The sequence below is a fragment of the Halichoerus grypus genome, chromosome 13 (assembly GCF_964656455.1).
Source record: "Halichoerus grypus chromosome 13, mHalGry1.hap1.1, whole genome shotgun sequence".
NCBI lineage: Eukaryota > Metazoa > Chordata > Mammalia > Carnivora > Phocidae > Halichoerus > Halichoerus grypus.
Window position 1 is genome coordinate 15,407,796 of NC_135724.1, and position 8,589 is coordinate 15,416,384.

Below are 8,589 nucleotides of genomic sequence, written 5' to 3' on the forward strand. Positions count from 1 at the left end.
CTTATGAGTATTCAGTCATAGAAACTTTGGATGGGGAAGGGACATTTGCAATACCACCTTGTCATTTAAACTGTTCTACCTGTAGGATCTCAGCTGTGAATTCCAGTTTGTGCTCCCCAATTGGGGAGCCTTCATTTCCCTCTGACCTTGACTTGCTCCCTCCCTGCTCTACAGTAGGATATCCAGCAGGCTGTTTGTTAGAGCCAAGGTAATTATTTTTCTTTTTTTCTCACAGATTTTATTTATTTATTTGACAGAGAGAGAGAAAGAGAGAGCATGGGTGGGGGAAGGGGCAGGCAGAGGGAGATGGAGAAGCAGGCTCAAGGAGCCTGATGTGGGACTCGATTCCGGGACCCTGGAATCATGACCTGAGCTGAAGGCGGATGCTTAATCGACTGAGCCACCGAGGCGTCCTGGTAATTATTTTTCTTACCATGAGAACCAAGAAGAAGACCAAAGCTGAAGTGATCTCTAACACACACACACACACACACACACACACACACACACACACACACAGTGGGGGGCGGGGGAGAGAGAGTGCATATGTGGGCAACTGGAAGATCAGAGAATTAGAGCAGAACTATTTTATCTTCAAATTACAGCTAATACTGAAAATGCACAGGTATTTATCTTAACTTTTTCAGTGTCAGAAGGATGAATGTTGGGGTGGAGTTTAATTCTACCAGAGGCTACTGTTAGATGAAACATCAGAAGGCTTGATGTATTCTAAAAGGCAATTGTCCTTATGCAGTCTCTCAAAGCTCAGAAGGTTAGCAGCGCTAAAGGACATTGTTCTATGTTGAATATAATGAAATCCATGCTTTGTGCTCTGGGACAATAATTGGGAATATCCTTAAATTTGACTGGCTGATGGGGCATGAAATTCAATTACTGTTCATTCAAGTATTGTTTGAACTATACAAGTTTGTTCTTTTGTAAAATTTAACAAATGAAAAGGAAATAGAGTGTCTTCCAGTTGAGAGATATAATTGGCATTGTTATCCTATAATTATAATTAGCCTTATATTCCATTATTTTTTGAAGCCTGGTCTCAGAGGGGAAAAAAAGAGAGAATAAACATGAACAGTTTGATTAGGTCACCTATATCAACTCAGCAAGTTTTTCAGCTTAAAATTTTATAGCAAATATCTTTAGTATAAATAAGTTAGCAATACATTTTGTCATGAGATCAAGTCTCATTGAATTATTCTATTAAAGATACGGCATCTCCCCTGAAATACTGATGTCAGATGACACATCATCTCTTACACCAGAATCTGCCTTCTTGTTAGTTTCTCTGGTATCCAAATAACTTCATCCTCTCTGCAGTGGTGAGAATGTTAGATCAATTTTCCCCTTGAAACTTTCAATTTCCACATGGTGGATTATGGTTATTTTGGAGAATAGCTCTAATTTTTTTTTTATCAGCTGGGAAAAATATAGAATAAATTATTGGTTTTCATGAAAAGATTGTAGCTTGATTTTTACAAACCTTCAATTTCAACATGTATTAAAAATGCTGGGGCTAAATTTAGGCTTCTTTTGCTTTATAATGTAAACTGTGCATCTTGCAGATTTGTATTTGTAAGTAGCCATTTGTTTTACTTAGAAACTTCACTGACATCGAGCACAATGTCTACAGGTGAGCAATAGAGCCTTCCTTACAACCTTAACAGTGAGTAGCTGTGGTTAACAGCAGATAATTTCCATTTGGTTTTTACACTCAAACATTATTTTTTTAAAAATAAAAGACTATTTTAAAGCTAAGCATAAATATGAGATAATTAAAGCAAGAATAAATATTAGATATTTGATTGTTTACTTAGATTATCTAAATTTACCTAGCTTTACCTATGTTATGGTATCAGACTTTAGTTAAAACACTAATTCAATACAAATCAAAGACTTTAGTCAAACCATTTAAATGTGGTTTTAACAATCTAGTTAAGAATTATTCACACCCCCAAAAAGGATAATTGAATGATTGCTAAAATATTTGAATTCCAAACTTTTACAAAATCCATAGGAGATATTCAAATTCTTTATGCATTCTCTCCTCCTACCTCGACTTGGTTACCTTTCAGATAAATCACAATTAGAAATTTTAATTCTCGAAACTAGTCACTATTCAAATAAAATTTGAACAGATGATATTTGAGCAGTTCAGAACCTTCATTATATAGAACCAACTACTTTGGTTATCATACGGTAAGCCTCAAACAAAATATCTTGCTGAATCAAACCAGTGTCCTTGCTACTGTCAATCAAAACAAAGTTGTTACAATTGGAAGATAGCTTTACAAATATGTCTGCATCCTCTACGTCCCCTTCATCTCCTTCCCACCCAACAACATGGAGACTTGTCAACTGAAGGGCTAAAAGCAGGTTGTTGTTGTTGTTGTTGTTGTTTAACGAGTGAACTATCAGATCAAATATTAAAATCACTTTCCGTCAATCCACCAAAGGTCAGACCTAAACAGTAAGTTGAAATACTACATCTAGGACAAGAGTCTGAGTTGATATCTTTGGTTTTTTTACATTCTAATTTCAACTTTACAAATTTCTGAAAATCCAGTTCCATTAGTTCTTAGCAGTGACAAACTTCATAATTTTTTTGAGTGTAGTTGACAGAAAATGTAATATTAGTTTCAGGCACACAATGTAGTGATTCAGCTTCTCTGTACTGTGCTGTGCTCACCACAAGTGTCTTCAGCAGACAAGGGGACGTCACCACCAGCTCTCACCAGACAATGTCACTCCAATACCATGGACTGTATTCCTTATGTTGTGCCTTTATTCCCAAGACCTATTCATTCCACAGCAGTGACAAACTTTGCAGATCATATTTTTAAAGAAAGATATTCCAAAATTTGCCATAGTTCAAATACAGCTTTGAAAATATCATAAGTAATATATAAATACAAAATATAAGCTCTACCTGGCATCTGTCTTCTTAGGAAACCAGAAGATACTGCTATTTTATTTTATGTTTTTTAAGATATTGCTATTTTAAAAGAAAATGTTGAGAATATGTATTTTGGATGAAAGATTACACAACTAAAATTTTCTTGTTATTTCTTATTACAGAGGACATAAATTATAAATCTGAGAATAGGGTTTTGTCTCCTTGATCCTTAGATGTTGTTTTCAAACATTAGAATTCTGTACAGAGAATCGCCTATAGAGGGCACTGTTGTACTTACAATCAGACGTAGGAAGCCCATGCCTAATAAATTCAAGGAATTAATTCAGCAAGATCAGTTTCTTTCACTTTGTTTACCAGAACAAAAGCAAAAGTATTTTTTAACTATTTGATAGTCAAATTATACCTCTTACAGTACATTCAGAAAATCAGATTGCTGTATTACTTATACAGGAATTTTCTTACAACATAGTGAAATCATTAATAAAATTATTAATAAAATGAGGTGGTGAGGGGTGACTCAGTTGGTTAAGCATCCAACTCTTGATCTCAGGCAGGTCTTGATCTTAGGGTCGTGAGTTCAAGCCCCACATGGGGCTCCACGCTGGGCATGGAGCCTACTTAAAAAATAAGTAAAGTAGAATAAAATAAAATAATAAAATAAAATAAAACAAAGTGGTGAGATTTATAGTGAGTCAAGTGCTAATACTGTTTTTCAATTCTTATAAGTGTAGTATTATCTGATCTTTACATTTTCAAGCGTTTTTATTTATTTCATCAATGTTGAACTGAAAAACAAACAGAAAATATGGCAACTTGGCTTGACTATTCAAATTTTGCCATTTAAAGTTAAATTTATGCGTTCTAAAAATTATAATATACATAACCTTAAAGCATTTATTTTGTATTATTTGAAATCCTACATTTCATTTTTCCTCAATACTTTCTCCTTAAATATATTATTTAATTAAACATATTTAATACCTTATTATTCTAACAGAAATATAAATGAATTTTTAAATTTTTTTAAGTTTTTACTTAAATTCCAGTTAGTTAACATACAGTGTAGTATTAGTTTCAGGTGTACAATATAGTGATTCAACACTTCATACAACACCCGGTACTCATCACAAGAACTACCCTATGATCCAGCAATCGCACTACTAGGTATTTACACCAAGAATACAAAAATACTAATTCAAAGGGATGCACGCACCCTGATAGCAGCACTATCTACAATAGCTAAAAATTATGGAAACAGCCCAAGTGTCCATAGACTGATGAATGGATAAATCGATTTTTTAATAAGACAAAAATGTGCACATCTCATTCAAAATAAGAAGCTGAAAAAAATGATTTCTATTTTTGTTTTGTTCTTGGTCTTTTTCTTGTTTTTAAATTTTATTTTATGTATTTCTTAGATTTTTCTGGAGATATAATTATACTTCTGTGAGGTGATACTCATGATAACATACTGTACTCAGCACCTACAATTACTTAAAAATTCCAGTTCAGACCAAATGATGAGAAAACAAAAGCTTAAGTTCAAAACTAAATTTAAGATAAAATTATTTTGTCACCACAGAATATAATCCTGAGTCAAAAAGAAATTTCTTTTTCAATAAGTTTGACTTTCTTGGCCCTTCTTCATTACCAGCTTCCCCTGAAACATACTTCCAAGCTTAAGAATGCATTACTTTCAATTTGGAGAACAATCACTTTTGTTAATGGATCTACTCAATACAGGATTTGTTGACGGAATTTATCACAGCAATAGCCAAGAAAATGAGACTGGTTTGTATGGGGCATGAGCTACTTGCCAGGCACTGAATTAAGTATGTTTACATTCTAGAACCTTCAGTAGTGATGAATTCCCAAAGTCAGGTATGAAAATAAAAGAGACCTCATTTTCCCAACATAAATGTTCATTCTACCAAGAGTACTGACCAGGTGCCTTGGTGACTCAGTCAGTTGAGTGTCCAACTTGATTTTGGCTCAGGTCATGGGATTGAGCCCCACCTTGGGCTCTGCACTCAGCGGGGAGTCTGCTTGAGATTCTCTCTCTTCTTTTCCCTCTGCCCCTCCTCCCCCCACACTCTCTCTTCATCTCTCTCTAAAATAAATAAATCTTTTAAATAAAAACAGAGTACTGACCAATTGAAGTTCCCATCTCACAAACCTCCACTTCTCTGAATCTTCCAACCCAAGTGATTAATTCTTCCTTACATGAACTTAGTTCACCAAGCACAATGTCTCATAATTTTTAATTTTCATGACTATCTCCCTTATTATATTCCCAGAACCTTTAGAGATTTTTATTTTTTTTTAAGATTTTATTTATTTATTTAATTGACACAGAGAGAGAGACAGCAAGAGAGGGAACACAAGCAGGGGGAGTGGGAGAGGGAGAAGCAGGCTTCCTGCCGAGCAGGGAGCCCAATGCGGGGCCCAATCCCAGGACCCTGGGATCATGACCTGAGCCGAAGGCAGTCACTTTAACCAACTAAGCCACCAGGTGCCCCTCTTTAGAGATTTTTAAAAATCTCTTTATGGCAGTAGGTGAGTTTGGACCTCTTCTATCCTCAAAGGGTCATGATTAGTTTTGTTTGGGAGAGATATATATTACAGGTTTTCCTTCTCGGTCACAGGGCCTCCATCAGCCCTACTGTCTAAGTGTTTTCTCTGTTGACATGGGGTTCCATATAACATCTCATCTGACCCAAGAACCCACTTTATCCAGCAAAGGAGGGGCAGGAGTAACATGCTACCAGCGGAGCTGCCTCTCTTACCACGTACTGCATTAGCCATCGCTTCTCGCCCGGGAGAGCCAGGGAACAATCTGTCAAAGGTCCAGCTGATGGGTAGCTCAGAGATTATACCCTGTGAGGATAAGGGGTCCTCCTTTGGGAGAACGTGTCAGTCAACAACCCTCTTATGAAATGATGTCACCAATCAATAGAACGAACACACAAGTTCTGGAACATAGGCCGAAGTGGCCAGACTACCATCACTCCCAGTGAGCCATTTGGAGGCTTTATGCTCCCTCCCTTGGAACTCTGATCTGTGCAGGGTCAGAAGTTCTACTTACCAGAGAGAGAACCCTTAACCAAGGAGCACGGCAAGATGCCATGAAACTAGAGCTGCTGCTTGACTACTGCGGGCTTCTTGGGCCGAGAGACCTGCGGGCAAAGACAGGAGTCACTACCCCGGCCATGGTAATCGACCCTGACCGTCAGGATGAGGTAGTCGCTGTCCCTCACGGGGTGGGGAGGGAATTGGTTTAACATCTAGGTAATCGAATGTGTCATCTCTTTCTACCCCTGGCTTGATTTGGAGGCTAAATGAACATGTGTAGCAGCCGCCGTCTGCTAAGAGCATTGTGATCAGAGCCTTCAGGTGTGAGGACTTGGGCCACCATATCAGGTAGGAAGAGGTGCCCACGGCGGGCGGAAGGAATGTAGAATGGAAGATGGGGAGAAGTGACAGGGGCAGCCCTCAGACCATTTGCAGTGCTTAGAGTCGCAGAACATTCTATGACTCTTGCAAGATTCCCAGAGATGAAACCAACCAGAATTCTGAAGAAGCTATTTCCAGATGGCACAGACTTATTATACAAAGCCATCTGAGTGGTGCAAGAGATCAACCGGTGAGGACACCGTGGCACACCACCCCTGTCGGAAACACTCCTTACCCCGGCTGCCAGCAGCCTTGGCTTAGAGCGGAGTCACTTGCCTTTGGCCAGAGAAAGCGGCCTTGCTTAGTGTCACAGACTTCCCAAGGGTAGGGGTGCAGGAAGCCCATATCTCATGACTATAGGTGCAGGGGTTCAAAGTCCTGGTCTGGGAACATCTCGGAGTCTTCCTGGGCATCTGCTAAAGCCTTTGTTGTGACTGCACCACCGTTTATCTCCTTCTACCCACCTCTCCTCCCTTCACTGCACAGATGCCCCCCACAGTGCTCCCCAATAAACCTCCCGCACTCAGATTTCTGTCTCATGACCTGTTTCCCAGGGAACTCAACCTCAGCCAGTGTCTTCCTCTGATTAGTTAATTTTATAAAGTAACGGATGTGCATACACTACACACTCTGCCATATGGGTTATAGAAAAAGAAATACGTGTTTTTTCTTCTCAAGGATGTATAAACTGACTAGACAGATAAATGGTAATCACTGCAGCATTCTCTGAATAATTTCAGGTGTTTCTGTGCAAAATAGGGGTGAGGCCCAGATCACACTGACATTACGGTCCTGAATCAGGACAGTTCTAGTTAGGTGGCTTGAATTCAAATTTCAATTCCACCGTTTAGTAGATGTATACAATTACTGGCCTCTTTGTGGCTGTGATTCTTCGGCTGTAGGTTGGGGATGATAATACAACCTACCTCTAAGGACTGTTGTGAGGACTAATCAAGTTAAAATATGTAAAGCAGTTAGAATGGTGTCTGGCATTGCCTTAGTCAGGGCTGTAGTAAGTGGTCTAGAAGTGTTCATCATTACTGCCATCGGTGCGACCTAAAGCAAACGGAAGAACCACCCAGACAAGGAGGGTTTGTGCTGTGATCTGAATAACAGGGAATAATTATAACTTACAGTTCAAGAGTGCTTTACTGTGTATCAGGTGCTCCCATCCACACTGCCTCATTTGATCTCATTAACAACTTGGAAACGTTGATTTCAATTCCACTTTGGAAATGATAAAACTAAAATTGAAAGGCATCGAGACTTCTAGTCCAATGTTATTTTTAATGATGTGGTGGAGGGGGGAAAAAGATAAAAGAACCAAGAGGAATAGCATTTAGGAAGGCAAGACTATGCAAGGTGTATGGGAAGCAAACAGGACAGAAATTGCTTAGTGGGACATTAGTTTTCACTACAAAAGCTGTGGTCAGATTATAGAAAGCCCTGACTTGAATGCTGAAAAAAAAAGCAGAGCTTTGGATATTTTCAGCAGGAGAAAGAAATAATAAAATTAGTATTTTAGGATAAATTTGTAAGTACTCAAAGTTTAAAAGTGAAACAATTTAATGAGAATTCCATTGGCATAAAAGAGTATGAGGTTTTAGTTAAGATTTCTCCCTTAAATTACTCTGACATAAAAAGGTATTCGAACTTGCTGAGTATGTTTCTTCCTCTGCCAAAGCAAAAACAATAATGATATTTATAGTCAGCTGGACCTCTTTTATGAATGGTGGATGATACAAAGCCTTACATTACTGTTCAACCCATTGCTAGCTTGGTTAAAATGATGGGATATGGCAAAATTATATTCATGAGCTCGTAGAAATTCTTGTCTTTTGTTTCACAGAAATTCCAATTTATGTCTTTTGGCATAGCATGAAATATTCTTGGTTGCAAATTTAAAACAATTTTGTTTAATAAGATTAAATGGCTTCACAAATTTGTTCTTCCCCCTTAGACAAACCACAAACAAAGTGAAATCCTTGATTTATACTTTTACTTTGCACACATGACATGAAATATGGACAGGAAGAACAACTGCCTAACCCAATTAAATTCCCTAAAAATAAACATGCTTGAAAGTTGCATTAATAAATTGAAATTCATTTAATTGAATAACATTTTCAGTTAACCTGAGATGCATAAATGAACTTGAGAGAGGTCCTTGACCCCAAATGCAGGGCCTCACTGGCCCCCCAGGCACA